We start from the raw sequence: 17,748 nt of genomic DNA, 5'->3' as shown, positions 1-17,748 counted from the left end.
TCGCTCAGTCATGTCTGACTCTTTGAGACCCCATGAATCGTAGCACGCCAGGCCTCCCTGTCCATCACCAACTCCCGGAGTTCACTCAGACTCACGTCCATCGAGTCAGTGATGCCATCCAGCCATCTCATCCTCTGTCATCCCTTTTCCTCCTGCCCCCAATCCCTCCCAGCATCAGAGTCTTTTCCAATGAGTCAACTCTTCGCATGAGGTGGTTTAGAATAGAGTAAAATGCAGATGGCAGCAAAACAGCTCTACTAGGATGTTGTTCTAGAAACTAATTCTTAAAAGGAGAGAATAGACTAAAAAGTCTCTTGAACAAATGCAAAGGGAAGAGCTTCTCATCTCCAATCTTAGTCTAGAATTTATTTCCTCAGGTTGGAGTATAGCGGGGAAAGAGGCTGATGGAGCCAAGGGCTAGACTCAACTTATTGCCCATGCCTTGGCGAGATGTCTTAACAAAAGCAGCCCCACGGTATAGGTGAGATCACTGGTCACATTTAAGGAAGAGGCTCATGCACCACATGTTGAATAGAAATAGGGGGCTGCATGTCATGATGGGACACATGGACAGGGCCAATAACCATCTCACTGCTGACCAATGTGTACAGAAGATCAAGGGCCAATGAGAATCTACCTCTTCAGTATCTTGGCAAGGGGAAAGAAAAGAAAGATAAATATGCCACAATCTATGTTTGAAATGGGACTTCCCTGGTAGCTCAGCTAGTAAAGAATCCACTTGCAATATGGGAGACCACGGTTCAAGTCCTGGGATGGGAAGATCGCACGGAGAAGGGATAGAATACCCACTCCAATACTGTTGGGTTTCCCTAGTAGCTCAGATGGTAAAGAATCCACCTGCAATTTAGGAGGCCTGGGTTTGATCCCTGGGTTAGGAAGATTCCCCTGGAGGAGGGCATGGCAGCCCATTCTAGTATTCTTGGCTGGAGAATCTCCATGGAAAGAGGTCTACAGTCCATGGGGTCACAAAGAGTGGGACATGACTGAGTGACTAGGCATAGCAAATGTTTGAAATAGTTGCAGGGCCTGAGGTGTAATTAGAGTTTGAGAGACCAAGTCCTGTCTCATTACTCTCCCTAGCACACAGGAAGACCATCCTTCTAAGCCTCTTGCATTTAAGGCTGGACAAATGACTAGTTCTGACCAAGAAGCTGCAAGTGGAGTGACATGCAACACTTCTGTGCAAAGGCAGCAGAAAACCCCTATATTACCTTCCAGGCTTTTACTTCTTCCATTGCATGTTGAGATGACAATGTCACGTGACATAGCCTTCCATAGTCTGGGTCCCTGAGTGATCATGGAAAGCACACTCTCCAACTGACCTGTGCTGGTCATGTAGCATAAAGAAGAAATAAGCCAGTGGTGGGTCAAGTCACTGAGATTTCAGGCTTAATTCGTTCCTTGCAGCAAAACCCAGCCTGGAACAGTTAGAGATTATGTTGTATCACAGAAAATAGAGTACAATTTTCAATACTGCCAAATTTGTGGACTAGATTTATACTTGCCAGAAGGATATTTGCTATCTGTGCATCTTCTTTGGTCATACTGTAGGTTTTGAACTCTAGGTATGGGACTGTAATATAGTCATCTGTCATAAGTCCCTTCAACCTGGCATGGAGCAAGATAAAGTGCACGAACGCAAGTTAGTACAGGTCTTGCCTATGGAAGATAGACAACTAAAATGCCAGTACTTCTTCCTCCTCTGAGACCTTCACCTTCCTCTGATATGATAACTAGAGAAGCAGGTGGAAAGCCAGACAGGGTCAAGAAAAAACATCTACAATTGCTGAGCCTTGTGCTGGACCTGAGACTCAGAGAGGAGCCAGGAGCTGCCTTTGACCTTCAGTCTAAAGGCCCTGAAGGGGAACTTGATGCTGTCACAACAGCAGCACAACACACAAAGAGGACCAAGAGTGTTGGGATGAACAGAGGGGGAATTGGAGACAGTGTGTCTTGGAAATGAAATTGTGAAGGAAGTGATCAGAGCTAATGTTTGTTGATCATTCACAATGAGCACAATGCTTTGTACACAGTATCATATTTAACCTTTGCAATAACTCTGTAAGGCAAGTGCTAGTGACCCTGTGATATTTCCTGTCCAGAGTCCAGGTGCCTAGATATGATGGGAATGAAGCTGCCTGAGAGTTGTTCTGATCATTCAGCCCAGGGGGACATGAAAAATTCATCTTGTAGCTGCTGTATTGGAGGTTCCACCCACCCCCGTACCTCCCATAGCTTCAGAAAGGTCTCAGCTCAGCTTCTGTGGCCAGTTTCTACTTGTCAACTCATGAGCAGTGATGAGTCCTGAGACGGGGAATAGAAAAAGGTGTTCAATCTCCAAAATAGGAAGGTCTGAGAAAGGACCAGACATGATTGGGGCACTTGCAGTGTATCAGGAATTGTAGAAACAGTATATCTCATTCCAGTTTATGGGTGAGAAGCTTGAGGCTCAGAGTGTTGCAGTGACTTGCTTAGGTTCAAACAAGGAATAAGAGGCAGTATCAGGATTAGAAACCAGGTTCTCTGATTCCTCCTTGGCCCCCAATCCATGTTCTCTAGTCATGAAGGCCTTGTGGGATTCCTTATGGTGTGAGAATCACTAACCATTGATGCATCTGACTTTAGGAACATCCTTACTAGGGACAAGCAGGTAAGAGTGTATGGATAAGAGATGGTAGCCAGATGGCTATTTCAACTACGCATTCACTCACTGGGCATTTATTTAGGTTCCCCATAGGTGCCATTCCCTGAGCCAAGGTCTGAAGCTACTGCCAGGAATTGACTAGGTCAGCTCCTGCTGGAGAGGTGACCATAGGCACATTGCAGGAGAGACCCAGGAACTTGATGGGTAGTTTCAGATGAAATGACAGTCTCCTGTCAGGGATCTTGCAGGAGCCTAGCCAGGTGGAGGTGAAACAGATGAGGCTGGTGCCTCTGCAATGAGATGGTGGGTGCAGACATCCCTATGGGATCAGTGTGCTTCAAGGGACTAATATTTCTGACTGTAATTGATCTGTTGCCCAGCTGGCTCCATGGGACCCTCGTTAGGGTCTGCAGTAGATTTTCTGGAGTCCCAGAGCTCACCATAGAGGTTAGCTATTCTGAAATTGAGAATTCTGGGACCGTAAAACCCTCTCTCTGGTTTGCCTCCAACTTTACAGAGGATGCTGGAGGAGACATGCACACCCAGCCTATGTGAGGGGATCCTGGCCTTAGGAGATGCTCCATCCAGAACACAGGCTGCTTTTCTCAGTTTCTTACAGATCCAGTGCAAATCCTGGCACAGATTTTTGAGGAACCATGAGATTCAACATTAACTCACAAAGCTGCTGTCTGAAAATATAAAGCTGGTACAAATCTGGATGTTTAGAATGGCACTGGGGTCCTGGCCATAAAGTCTCAAGTTCCTGTTTGAATTAGACCTCGAAGAGATCTGTGAGACTCTGAACTGTGAAAAAGCCTGATGGGATTGATCACCTAAGCTGTGTCATCAGCCCAGGTGTCTGGGTCCTTTCTGACTTGATGGGATGGGGCCTGGGTCTGCTGAGACAACCAGGTGGGGGCCAAACCCAAGGCAAAGGACTCGGTTCTGTGACCTTGGTTGGACCATGGCGGCCTGTTTCTCTTCTCCAAAATGTGGACTGAGACATTTGTTAAGCTGTCACTGTTATCACTAAAATAAGGTGATGTGATCTTGGACAGCTTCTCCTATGCAAAAATGTTCACAGAATTTTAGGAACTTTCCCGGTGGTGCTGGTGGTAAAGAACCTGACTGCCAACACAGGAGACAGGAGACACAGATCAGACCCCTGGGTTGGGAAGATCCCCTGGAGGGGGAAATGGCAACCTATTCCTGTATTCTTGCCTGGAAAATCCCATGGACAGAGGGGCCTGGTGGACTGCAGTTCATAGGGTTGCAAAGAGACAGGACTGAAGTGACTTAGCACGCATGCATGTGTAAAGTAACAGTGGGATGGACAGGCTCAAAGCTTCTTTCCACTTTGACATCCTAGGATTCTGAGTGAAACTGAAGCTTCAGACATTCTCTGTTACAGTTTCCGCCCACAAGCTGCCACGGTTGCGGACCCAGACAGAGATCCGGCTGGAAGTCATAAATCTGGGTGGCCGAACCTGCTGGGGAAATAAACACCGTACCAGAGCTCCTATTTGCATACAGTCCTATCTGTTTGCATCTAGCCATCACATTCATTTTCTTGCAGTGGGAAAAAAGGTAGTTTAAGAAGCGCAGTGAGTCTCTAGACCTCAGCTCCCCAACCTGCCCTTTTGTGGGGGTCGGTGTCCACTTCAGCGTGTGCTTCTGTGGCCCCTGTTCTCATGCTATCGATCAGGTCTGAGGCAAAAGTGAGGCGGTCATGACCGGTGGTGCGGTGGTAGTGGGGCCGGGGTGGGGTGAGAAGGACCCGGATGCAGGCTGCTCAGAGGGGAAGCCCGTGGGAACTGCGCCAGTGAAACTCAGTGGAGGGGTAGCCCCAAGGGAGAGATGCTGTCTGCCAAGCTGGATGAAGTTCCTCCTCTGGTACTAAATATTTCCTTCCCTTGGTTATTTGTCATGGAGAGATCTCAGCGGGTCATTATTGTGTTACCACTTAGCCATCAATTAGCAAAAGTCTACCCCTTTGGGTCGTTTCTCATAAATCAGCCCCCCCACTTCCCTCATTATTTGGCTGTTTTCTTTTAACAGCTTCTCCTGCGCTGTAATTTATGGATCCCCATCATCCAAGGGCAAGCATCACGCTTGCTCTGAATCCTGGGAAAGACTTTTGTGGAATTTTAAAGGACCAGTGAAAGAAAATTGTACAAGTGAGGAATACTTTGTGAGACGAAACCTTTCTGAATTATGGTTGTATTCTTTTCCTTCGCTGCTGCAACCTACCAACGCAAGGGGCAAAGAGCTCTGGGGTGGAAGTGGGCGAGTTCCTGCACTGGGCATGCTTTGCATTTTCCAACTTGAATCTCATTGTGTTGTTTCCTCTTCATATTTATTACCACTTAACGTTCATTTACATTCCCTCTCTGTCCACAGCGATCAGAGCAACACCTCCCAAATTAGCATCATTTGCAAGTTTCATTAACATGCTGTTTACTCTGCTTCTTTTAAATCATTAATAAAGATGACCCCCATGTACCTCACCTCCCCCCTCAATGCCATACATTTCCATTTGTCATCATCCTTTGTTTGTAGACTTCAAGCCAGTTTTAAATTTATGTGGCAGCACTCCTTACTAAGCCAATTTGAATTAATTTTGAGTGTAACACTCTATACCACTATATCAAATGCTTTTCTTATGGCTGCATGCATTCCATCAATAGCGGTCCCACCATTTTTCCATTTGGTATTCAGGTTGAAAGCTCTCAATTCTGCCTGGCATTTTAGTTTTTTAAGTCACTGTATTCTCTGTACTGACTAGGGACTTTCTCCTAATTTTTCGCTTATTTTGAAATGATTGATGTTACGAAAGAAAGGATTTGGAGAGCTATTTATGGCAATCAATAGCTTTCATCTTTCTTCCCCACATCTGCTATTGTGGTTGAGTAAGTAATTTTAGTGAAATCCCTTCACATTCCAGGATGCATGATATCTGAACCTTCTGTTTTGAAGGCTATGGATTTTCCAAATATTCCTTCCCCTTGCTTGAAACCATCTGAATGATTTTTAACCTGTGTACACATTTTGAAGATATTTTACGTGCCTGGTATATCGTAGGTTTTCAAGGATTTTTTTTTTTTCGGGTTGGTGAAATGAATACAATACATAAATCATTCATACATAATATCATACATAAATATCAATCATTCATACTTTCCCCCAATCTGCAACATTTCCTCCTTCTGTGAAGTAGTGAACAGGTTAAAAACAAACAAGGAAGATAGGTATACTATTGTCATTCATTCATCTCTTCTAAATATATTTATTGAGATCAGACTCTGTTCTAGGCTCTGAGACTATTACAACAAACAGAAAGAATCTTATTCCTTCTACACAACTGAGCAAATGTGCAGCTGATATGGATGTATTATCAGATTTAGATGAGTGCTATGAAGAAAAATAGAGACTGAGATTTTGTAACATTCAGAAGCTGTTTTTTTTGTGTGATTGATCTATTTTTCAGCTCTGAATGTTGTTATCTGGGAAGATGTACAATTTCTACAAGCTTCATGGGCAGAAATAATGACTACCAAAGAACTTAGAATTTCATTATAACAAGTGGCTAGCCATGCCCTGTTTAAGACCTATGGTGTGTACATCTAGAGACATGTCTGTGCTGGGCCAAAATTTTGACTTTGATAGCTCCAGGGACCCTCCCCACTCAGGTGTCTGTGACAGGATCCAAGGAATGTTATCATTCTGAATTGCATGAATCTGGGCTAAGAATTGGTAGAGAACATTCAATTCACCCTATGAACTGCACCAGGAACAGATTACCAAGCGATCAACTAGATATGAAGATACATGCAAGAGGCCACAGTATTCAGACCCAGCAAAGGATATGCAGGCATGAGTCTGCAGGAGGTCTGCAGTGGCTGAGGACAGAGGTACTGGGAGGACCTCAACTTCTTCCCCAGTCCAGAGTTATTCTCTGGGCCACCACTAAGAGGGATCATTGTCCTTAGGTGAGGCCACTTATGCAGTAAATTTCATGATGGCTGTTTATTGTTTTTAGGTTCATCCTTTCCTCCCCTATTTATTTCATTTTATCTTCATAATATTCTGGAAGCTGGAAAAATGACTGTTCCAAAATGCTAAAATGACTAAGTCATTTTCATATTGGAAACTCTAAGATGGTGCTTCTCCACCCACAGAGTCAGTTACAAATGCTGAGCCCAGTTCTCACAACCTCCTGGTCTTCTGCCTTCCCAGCTGTCAAGTCTTATGGCCTGCCCCTTCCTACCGCTCTGACCTTGAAGTCTAAGAGGACCAAATTACCTATGCCCCTTTACTGCATTAGAGTATGTCCTACCTCTCTGTCTTCCCAGTGTTCCTTCTGGGTGGGATGTCCTCCTCCCTCCTCTTTACCTTTCAGCTTCTGTTTAGCCCTTAGACTTGTCTTAGGTGCCACTTTTTCCAAGGCTCAGGCTGGAGGGAGGGCGGGGGAGGGGGGGTTATCTTACTTCAGCACCCTGGACATCTCCCGAGCCTCACTCTTACACTTTGCTGGTGGGGATTCCAGCATCACAGGAACAATGTCTTATTAGTTTTGAATCAGTATCACCTAGCACAGTCCTAGGCACAGAGCAGGTATTCAGGAAATTTTTAAAAAACTGAATTGCAGATGGAGGGAAATAACATTATCTGTCCCATTTTGCTGTTGAGACTGAGGAAGGTAAGGCGAAGACCTGCTGGACAGGTGGGCAGCATGACCGAGATTATCTTAAGGAAGAGCTGGGGTGAGGCTGACATCAGAGGGCAAGGTGATGGCACTTCACTCCGGTGATCTGGACCGATTTCCTAGGTGATTTCAAAGCACTGTGAAATTTCAGCACTCAGCCAAGTCTGTTGCCCACAGGCATAATTTTTGTTCGAAATACTTCTGATTTGCAACTAATGATTTTTGGTGGTTATCACAGTCATCAGATGGCCTATTTTTGTTGGTGCAGTTTATTCTTTCCGTGAAAGTTCTTATTCATTTTCAAGTTAAATAAGATCTGACTTTTATCCCCAAAGGAACTTACATTTCAAACTCCTGATTTGAGCAGGATTTTGGTTTGAGTTTGGGTTTGATTCATCTCTTTGATTAAAGGCTTATCTTCTAAATAACATGTCTTAATAGTTACTCTTTCCCTTTCTAGACCTTCTAAATTTAGATAAATGAGACCAATTATCGCTTCCAGAATGTTCAGTTTATACTCTGGTCCTAGAATTTGGTCTCTAAGAGATGTTGATTTTCTTCCTGTGGGATCACTTAAATTCTGCATTTTCTCAGTTGCTGTCCTTACCCGAAGGGGAAAGACTGTGGGAGGAGCCTGTTGGCTGCTGATTCACCAGGAGCTGCAAAAGGATGGGCATTTGGCCTCCTGAGAGCCTGGGCATGACCCACAGGTACCTCATTACCTGTGAACAGAGGGCTGTCCTGCAGCAAGTCAGCTGGTGCATGAACAAGTCCACTTAGAGCATCGTGTTTGTGGACACCCAGGTAAGGAAGAGGAACCTCTGAAGATGTGCTGTGGTGACATGTAACCTGCAAGGAGAGGTTTTTTTTTTTTTTTCCAATTCCTTTTCTTCTTTGTCACTTCCAAAGACGATCTTCAATTTATGAAGGGAGATATGGAATATCATTCATGCATTACTTCAGTATATATTTAGTAAGTACTTCATGTGGGCCAGGTATCAAGCCACACTTTGTGTATGGGGTGGGCAGGAGATGTGTCCCTGTTCTGACCTTGCAATCAGAGTGGGGAGGAGGGTTTGCTGCTAGCCATCAGGGGTGAGGGGGACAGACTGTTATACTCAACAATTTTTGATTATACTCAATTTATACTCGATTTTTGGTATATATGTACCATAGATTCCTTATCCATTCACCTGTCAATGGACATCTAGGTTGCTTCCATGTCCTAGCTGTTGTACATAGCAATGAACATTGGAGTGTATGTGTCTTTTTCAGTTTTGCTTTCCTTAGGGTATATGCCTAGTAGTGGGATTTCTGTTTTTTTTTTTTTTTTAAGTTGCTCAGTCATGTCTGACTCTTTGTGACCCCATGGACTATTCAGTGTATGGAATTCTCCAGGCCAGAATACTGGAGTGGGTAGCCTTTCCCTTCTCCAGGGGATCTTCCCAACCCAGGGTTCAAACTCAGGTCTCCTGCATTGCGGGCAGATTGTTCACCAGCTGAGCCACAAGGGAAGCCCAAGAATAGTGGAGTGGGTAGCCTATCCCTTCTCCAGGGGATCTTCCTGACCCAGGAATCGAACTGGGGTCTTCTGCATTGCAGGGCAATTCTCAAGGTTATTTCCATGTCCTAGCTATTGTAAATAGTGCTGCAATGAACACTGGGGTACATGTGTCTTTTTCAATTTTATTTTCCTCAGGGTATATGCCTAGTAGTGGGATTACTGGGTCATATGGTGGTTTTATTCCTAGTTTTTAAAGGAATCTCCATACTGTCTTCCATAGTGGCTATATCTATTTACATTCCCACCAACAGTGCAAGAGAATTCCCTTTTCTATATACCCTCTTCAGCATTTATTGTGTCTAATTCTCTTTTGCTGCTAAGAGAACTTTTCCCTTCAGGGTCTCAGAGCTTGGCACTCCGAAACCCTTTAAAGGGTCGCACAGCCTGGGAACTGCTTCCAATATTATAAAATCTGGAAGTGGGGAGAAGGAACTAAGGGGTTTCTTTCCTCAGATATCTGCTTACCTCTTTCACTGAATGCCAGTCCTGTCAACCCTTACTTTTTATCCATACCTTCCTGTGAAAACGTGAACTTGGAACTCTGGCTCCCCAGGGGCCCCGTAGACAAAATCCATCTGGGGAGGACATAGCATAAGATATGACCCGCCCTCCCCCATCCAAGTCCTGTTGAATCTGTGATTGTTGTGATGTTGCAGGGCTGGAAGTTTCCTTGGCTTGATCCACGGACATGAGGCTCACGAGCACTAGGGTAAACAGCTTTACAAGAGTAGTAACCCTTCTTCTGCTTAGAAGGAGAATCATCAGGGGGGGTAGAAATCTGCACTGACCTACAAACAAGGAGGGGGTGATTACAGTGTAAGCACAGACTGGCTCTGTTCAAAGAAGAAGCTTTTAGTTGGGATCCTTGGGCTGATCCCAGCTTTCGAGGGTTTCTGAGTGCCATCCAATTGCACATGAATTTTCTTTTTGTAAGTGTGAGCATATGTGCATTTTTTTTTTAAAGAGGGTCTGTGGTTTTTATCATATTCCTGTCAGGGTACAGAGTCTGCAGTGCAGGGGACTTGATTCCATTCCTTGCTTCCTCCTTTTGTCAGCTAGGTTGGAGGGAGTCACTGGGGCTCTGTCTTCATCTCTAATGGGCTGTTCTGAAGTCAGAATGAGAAACATAGGTAAACGATAAGGTTTGCAAACCACAGGCTACTATGTGAGCCCACCCCTTCCCCTTATCTCCCTGCTTCCTGGTTGATTTCCAACTGTCCTTTAAGACCCTCTTCCAGGAGCACTTCAAAAAAGCCTTACCCTGGGTAGGGAGCCCCTGTTTGTGCTCCATCACTGACCTCTAATAAGATACGCTTTGCTCTGTGGCCATCACTGACTTACTGCCCTGGGTACTGACCTCGTACCTAGATGGCACGCTCCTTGGAGGAAACAGATGGCAACCTGGTTGTTTTCTCTGCCTGGCACAGTGTAGTTGTACTGTAATTTTGTTTAACTGATAAAATGTTAGTTAATTTATTTCTAAATCCTGCCTTAATGAGCTAACTACGAATCATTTTTATCTATTCATCCAAGGCAGACTCAGCTCCTTTCGCTACGTGTAAATGAAAGTGATAAAATGGAATCCTTTAAGAGCATCTTAGTACTGTCTATTGGGTTGGCCTTCTAGCAAATTAGTCTGAATTAATGAGGGCTCATCTCCCTCTGTGGAGAAAAGCAGGGCACAGGAAGTTGCCTGCTGCGGTGTCTGACCAGGCTCTGTGCTTGCCAGTGATTCCATCCTCACTAGCAGAGCAGCTCACGCCTCTCCAGCCTGTCACCTGTGACACGTGCTACCCATCAAGATGGATAGATCTGGGGCCAGGAGCCATACAACATGAGAAAGTGGCCGAGCTGGCCTCGCCCAGGCAGCACTTGACTGGAGCATCAGGCTGTCCCCAAGCTGGCTCCCCAATGGCCCTCCTCTCTTTTTCTTTGCTACTTGCTGGCAGGTTATTCCCAGGAGCTGTGAAGGTCTGTCTTCTGAGGCTCTTCCTGCTGGTCTCTCCAGGGCTTTCCTCTGTTTTATCTCCTGCTTCTGTCCTAGGAAGTGCCCACATTTTCCATCCCGTCTGCTTTTATTTCTATTACTGGAAGGAAAAAAGGAATTATGTGCTTCCTACTGGCTCCAGCTCAGCTGGTATTAGACATTGCGTAGACTGATGCGATCTTACCAAGGAGGAAATTATTAACAGGGCGAGGCTAATTTTCCAATTCACACCTGGAAAGTGAATCTGATGGCGCTGGCACAGATCTTTAATGAAATAACATTGTTTAAGAAGTTTCCAGAGAAATTCATCACTAATTGATTTTCGAACTGTGGGAAAAGATAACACAGAGAGATGAGATATGAGCCTCTGTCTGGCCTGCCTCCCCCACAAGCTTTTTATTCCCTTAGTTTTTCTTTCCCATGGAAAATCAATCCCAGCGGCTTCCTGAATTGGCACCGCAGATGGTAGGGCCCGCAGAAAGGCTCCTGTTTGGATGTAATATTTTCTTTCTGTTTCAGTTTTCTTTTGTTTGGACTCTGCTGTGAGGTCTTGGTGAAAACCATAGGCTTCCTCAGTGGAGCTGGGAGATTCTTTGTGACTCAAGTCAAAGGCAGCGAGTGGGAGAGGACTTGGGAGCAGCTTGGGTGTCCTTGGAAGTGGCAGTTTTGTAGCAGGGACACCACCGGGTCATAGTCCTCCCTTTGTCCTCAGGAGCTTCCAGGACTCTCTCCATCCTTAAATAGGCATCATATATATATATATATATATATATTCTTTTTTTTTGCCATGCAGCATGTGGAATATTAGTTTCCCAACTAGGGATCAAATACCACCCCCGCCCCTCCACACCCCCAACCCCCTACCCCTGCACTGGAAGCACATATTCTTAACCACTGGATCACCAGGGAAGTCTCAACATATATATTCATGTTATAGTCATATATATGAACATATATTCATATGCTCATATTTCACATATGAGAGATACTGCTGACATTTCCTGGTCTTCCATTAAGCATTAATAAAAGGAACCTTAAGATTTTGTTTACATAAATTGATCTGAAACATGTGATTCCATTAAACACTGAATGCCAGCCATGCAAAGCCAGCTCCATAAGTAGCCCAGCCCCCCTCCACATAAGTTGCCTCAGTTTGCTATCACTTCTCTGTTTAAAATTTTAGAGTTCTGCCTCTGAGCTTTACGCTCCTGGACTGACCAGAGAAGCTGGTTTCTGGTCTTTTCATCTTCCTGCTGATGTACTCTATGAATTTGTCTTTTTAGAAATTTTGAGGACTAGTGGGGGCCTAGATCTCAGGGGGAGTAGTTGGCTTAAAGGATCTTATTCCAAATCTGGCTTGCAAATGTATTAAGGTAGGTAGATTGGACTTGAGGTGCCCTCCATAAAAGCAGTCAGTAGTCTTTGCCAGGCCCCCACACTGGGGATGAAACAGGATGCAATTTTGCCCTCAAAGAACTCAGAGCTAGTGAGATGGAGGCACATGATGATGAGGCTCAGAATATTATGAAATCCATGAAAGCAGGTGTCTCATTCAGTCTTGGGAGTGCCCAGGAGGATTTCCTGACAGGGACTGTATGGACTGAGCCTGGGAGAGGGAGACAGCTATGGGATAACACTCTTTAACTCTTCCCCTCCCAAAGCCTCATGCATCCCTTACTGGCTACTACTCTAGCTTTTGATAGGAAAAAAAATATCCTGTTTATCAAGGAATTATTCTTTGCATGATTTTTCTGCCCTTGTTGTCAACCTATATTAACTCTATTCAGTTCCCATACCTCATAGAACCTCCCATCTTAGCTCTTACTTGGGATCTGCTGAGCTAGTTCTCAGCATGGTGTTGATTATAATAACAGTCCCAAAGTTTCCATTAAAATATTTCCTAAAGAGTTTGATACAAGGGGAAGGGACTTCAGACCCAGAGGCAGGTGGATGGGGGAGGCACTGTTGGTGTGAACATTTCTTTTGCTCTTCAAATAATGTTTTAGAGAACCACCAACCCTGGCTCCTCAAAGGTTGGCTTTTCTGGGTGGTTTGGATGGTTGGGGTGTGGAAGTGGGACTGGGGAGCACTGTCTGGCCAGTGTGGAAACCTTATTCTGCTAAGGTGACTGATGGTGACTGAGCTGGGAGCACTAGATTCAATGTTCATTTCTGCCACTATCTATTTGGGTCAAGGTCTTGTCCCCTCAGTCCTATCTCTGTAAATTGCAAGGGTAGCTCAACAATTCTGGGAATATCTGAAATGGATATATACTCACTGTATTAGTCAAGGTTCTCTGGAGAAACAGAACCTATAGAAGACTATATATATGCATATACGCGCACTGGGGTTGACTCATGCAATTATGAAGGCCAAGAAGTCCTACGATCTACTGTCTGCAGGCTGGAGGACCAATAGAGCCTCTGGTATAATTCAGGTTGAGTCTGAATGCCTGAGAACTTGGAGCTCTGATGTCTGAGAGCAGGAAAAGATGGACATCTCAGATCAAGAGGAGAGAGAGGGACTTCCCTGGTGGTCCAGTGGTTAAGAATCTGCTTGCCAGTTCAGGTTACACAGTATATTCTCTGGTCCAGGAAGCTTCCACATGCTGCAGGGCAACTAAGTCGTGTGCCACATCTACTGAGCCCACACTCTAGAGCCTGTGTGAGGCAACTACTGGGCCTGTGAGATACTGCTGAAGCCTCTGCCTTTGTTTTATTTGCACCATCAATGGATTGGCCACATTGATGAGGGCAAATCTTCTTATTCAGTCTACTGAATCAAATGTTAATCTCTTCCAGGAACACTTTCATAGACACACTCAGGAATAATGTTTACTAGTTATGAGGGCTTCCCTTAGGCCAGACAAGTTGACACATAAAATTAACTATCATACTCACTCATCCTTCTATGAGAAATTTATAGAAACCCATTGGCATCCTCCCAGAAAGAACATTTTATTAAGGCTATACCCATACCTTTTAGCTTAGTTTGTGAAAATAATCGTTGTGTTTATGTCAATAACACTCTGAAATTGTATGGGGTTTTTCTAGTTCACAGTGTTTTTACACCCATGGTCACTTTGGGTCTCCAAGTCATCTCTATGAGGTTGCATATATTGAATACTTACTGCATGTACTTTAGATACTTCACCCCATTTAACCCTGTCAACAATTCTGTAAGACAAATACTGTTATTATCTAAGCATCTCAGATGAGGAGTCTGAAGGTCAGAAATGTAAAGTGCCTTGCCTGAGGTCACACAGCTAGTCTAAGTCTAAGGGAGAGTTCAGTTCTATAGCAATAGTGTGTCCACTTGCATCTTTGAGCCTCAATTATGCTAGTGACTTCTGAGCTGGGCATGCATTATTGTTATGCAATGACAAGAGGGTAGGTGGGCTGCTGAGCTTTTAGCTCTGGACTCCCCATAATACCAGAGCATCACAGCAAAATTCCTTTGTGTTTCAGCCACAGGACAGCATATCCTCAGAGCATTGCATGAGCCTGAGGAACATGAGATGCTGTTCATTAGAGCAGGTCGCTCAGGGTCTGAACTTGGGAGACAGCAAGAAGGGAGAAAATAAGACAAGTTACGTAATCAAGTGGAGAACAGAACAGGGAATGAAACTTTTAGAGCATTGGAGAGAGGTCTGAATATTTGAGAGGATAGCTTTAGAGGCAACTAAAGCACCAAGGAGTCATAAGGAAGAGGGAAGGAGAAAATGATTGTAGCTTCTTAACCAGCATAAGAGGAAATTGCGGGGGACTTAGTCAGTGTTCAAACATTTGGAAGGTGATGGCAAGCTCTTGTAGAATTCCACTGAAGACAACATACAGAGCACTCTGGTTAAATAGGGCTCTGCAGCAAGTGGGAGTTTGGTTAGCCTCTGGGGAGGATTTCTTGGATACAAGGTGTTTCTAACACTGTAACAGATGTAGTCAAGCTACTTGTAGGATAGCTGTCAAGCCACTTGGGCACCCAGCCCTCTTGGACACCCTTTCCTATTTTTGGAGAATTTCTCACCTCTGAATCTTTGCCTCTCCAAGAGAGAAGCCAGAAATGGGCTTTCCCAGCTTCTCTTGAGCAGAGTGCAGCCTTAAGGTGCTTCCAAATAGATGAACCTGTGTCAGGCTTCAGTTAGGAAGCCAGTGATGCTAGAGAGCAGATGTCCAAGAGAGTCCACTCTGATCAGGAAAAAAGTAGAGCCATTCAGCATCCAGAGATAGATATGGCAGAGACTGGTGGAAACACATGGTATGCAGTATCGTTGCTGGGACATGTGGTTTCTGTGCCAGTGGGATGCTGGCGGGGGACCCTATGGGGATAATGTGGAGGGCGGCATGATTGACTTATTGTTCCTGGCTTTGGGACCTCCCAGAGATGCTAAAAGCTAGCAGTACCCTTTCATAAATGTCTTTTTCACTTAAATCAGCTAGGGAGAGTTCTTTTGTTTGCAACTAAGAACCTTAACTGATATAACAGGTTACTGAGTGAACTTTTAGAAATAGGAAAAACGCTCAGCTGTCTGCTCAGCACGATCAGGATTTGTATCAGTTAAGGTTTTTGGTTGCAAACAATGGAAACCCACTCTGGGCATTTTGAGCAGAAAATGAATCTATTGGAGGTTCTGAGATTCAATAGGAGGCTAGAGAACCAGCTTGCAATATGGACAGGAACTAGCACTTTAGTTAAGAACTCTGCTAAAACAAGGAACAGTCTTTGCTGCTCCAGAATACCACTTGACCTGCCATTAGACACCAGGAATGAGACACTCCTGTGGCTGCCAGCAATAAACCTGATTGTCTCAGAGCCATATACCACTTACCCCAGCTTCTGAATAGGAGAATCTAACTGTCTGAGCTTCCAGAGAATAGAGGCAGACAGAATCTTCACCCTGTGGACTTCTGAAATGAGAGGCTGGGCACGGTGCTCCACCAGTATTAGACACAAAGCAGCATTACCTCAAAGAGAAGGGGCATTCAATACAACAATAATAGACGTCCATATCCAGACACACATCCTTGACTCCTGGTGCCGTGAGGTGTTGAGCTGCAAGAGATAAATGGAATACAAATGCCTAGCAGATGAAAGGTTTTCATGCTGCACAAGTCAATGAAAGGACAAAAACTCATTTCTTTTTCATCACAATTTCATTGTTTATTTGCATACTATATCCCTTTTATTGCAGTCTATTTCTTTTGCCTAATTCTAAAGCAACTGCCAGGACAATAGAGTTGGGTTCTTTAAGATATATTTCTCCATCCATCCATCCATCCATCTTCCAGCAAGCATTTCCTAAGCACCTTCTCTGGGCATGCCCCAGACAGGCTCTAGTGATGCAGAAATGAATCAATAAGGCAGTTTCCACTTTTAAGAGCTCAGTGAATGGGTGAGTTGCTATATAATGGTCAATTACAGTACAAGTTGTGTTAGTTTTTTTGTTGTTGTTGCTGTGTAACAAATTACCCCAAATTCAGTGGCATAAAGGTAGCTCACAGTTTCATAGATCAGAAGTCCAGCAAGGCTGTAATCAAGGAGTTGGCTGGACTGAGTTCTTATCTGGGGGATCTGAGGGTAAATCCATTTCTGAGGTCATCCTCGTTGTAGGCAGAATTCAACTTCTTGAGGTGGTAGAACTGGAGTCCTTATTCCAATGTTGGCTGTCAGCTGGAGACTGCTCTTAGCAACTAGAGCTGTTCCTCAGTCCTTGCCACAGGCCCCATCCATTTGGGCAATGGAGAGCCTCATTGGGGTTGAGTTCTCTCATGCTTTAATCTCTCTGACTTCCTCTTTTCTGGCCAGTTGAAGAGAACTCTGCTTTTAAAGGGCTCTTGTAATTAGGTTAGGACTACCTGATTAATCTTCCTACTTTAAGGTCAATGGTATAGTATACAAAATACAGCATTATGGGAATAAAGTCCATCATACTCACTGTCCCAGAGACTATGCAGGGTGTGTACACGGACAGCTGGGTGGGTAGGAAACCTTAAGGGACATCTTAGAATCTGATCTACTACACTAGGTGACATGTGCAAAGTATGGAGATATACCCAAGGAGTGGTGGGAGTACAAAGGAGGGATACTGATCCTAGCTTTGGAGGTGGGATAAGAAGTCAGGGAAGTCTTTGTGCAGGGGTATCATCTGCATTATATTAAAGGTTGAGAAAGACTTAGTTCTGCAACGTGAGGATCATCTATCGGTAGGACCAATCCAGCTAGTGAGGCTGAGGTTATGACACAGCACAGTATATTTGGAAATAGAAAGTTTGAGGCTGCCCAGGTAGTGGTAGTGGCAAAGAACCCACCTGCCAATGCAGGAGACCTAAGAGACGTGGGTTCGATCTCTGGGTCAGGAAGACCCCTCCTGGAGAAGAGAACGGCAACCCACTCCAATATTCTTGCATGGAAAATCCCATGGATAGGGCAGCCTGGTGGCTGCAGTCCATGACATCACACAGGGTCAGACATGACTAAAGCGACTTAGCATTCACACACACACGGGGCTGCTAGAGAGTAAATTTTAGGGGAAGGAGTGGTCAGACAAAAATATGGTGAGGCCCAGAAGGGTTAAGTCAAAGAGGACTTTACCATCCCAACCTATGGGGAATTAGATCTGTGGGCTCAGCCTGGAATTTCTGATTTGGGGTGGGACCTAAGAATTTACATTTCTAACAAGTTCCCAGGTGATGCTGGTCCTGCTGGCTGGGACCACACTTTGAGAGCTGCTCCTCTGGAGAATGAATGTAGAAGAATAAGACTGTGGGCCTGAAGGGGGCCATGGCTCCAGTCTAACAGGAGTTACTTAGGCTCTGGCCAGGCTCAAGCCA

Source organism: Oryx dammah, unplaced genomic scaffold (genome assembly GCF_014754425.2).
Source record: "Oryx dammah isolate SB20612 unplaced genomic scaffold, SCBI_Odam_1.1 HiC_scaffold_2, whole genome shotgun sequence".
NCBI classification, from domain to species: domain Eukaryota; kingdom Metazoa; phylum Chordata; class Mammalia; order Artiodactyla; family Bovidae; genus Oryx; species Oryx dammah.
The sequence above is the reverse complement of the archived record's forward strand: the minus strand, read 5'-3'. Positions refer to the sequence as shown.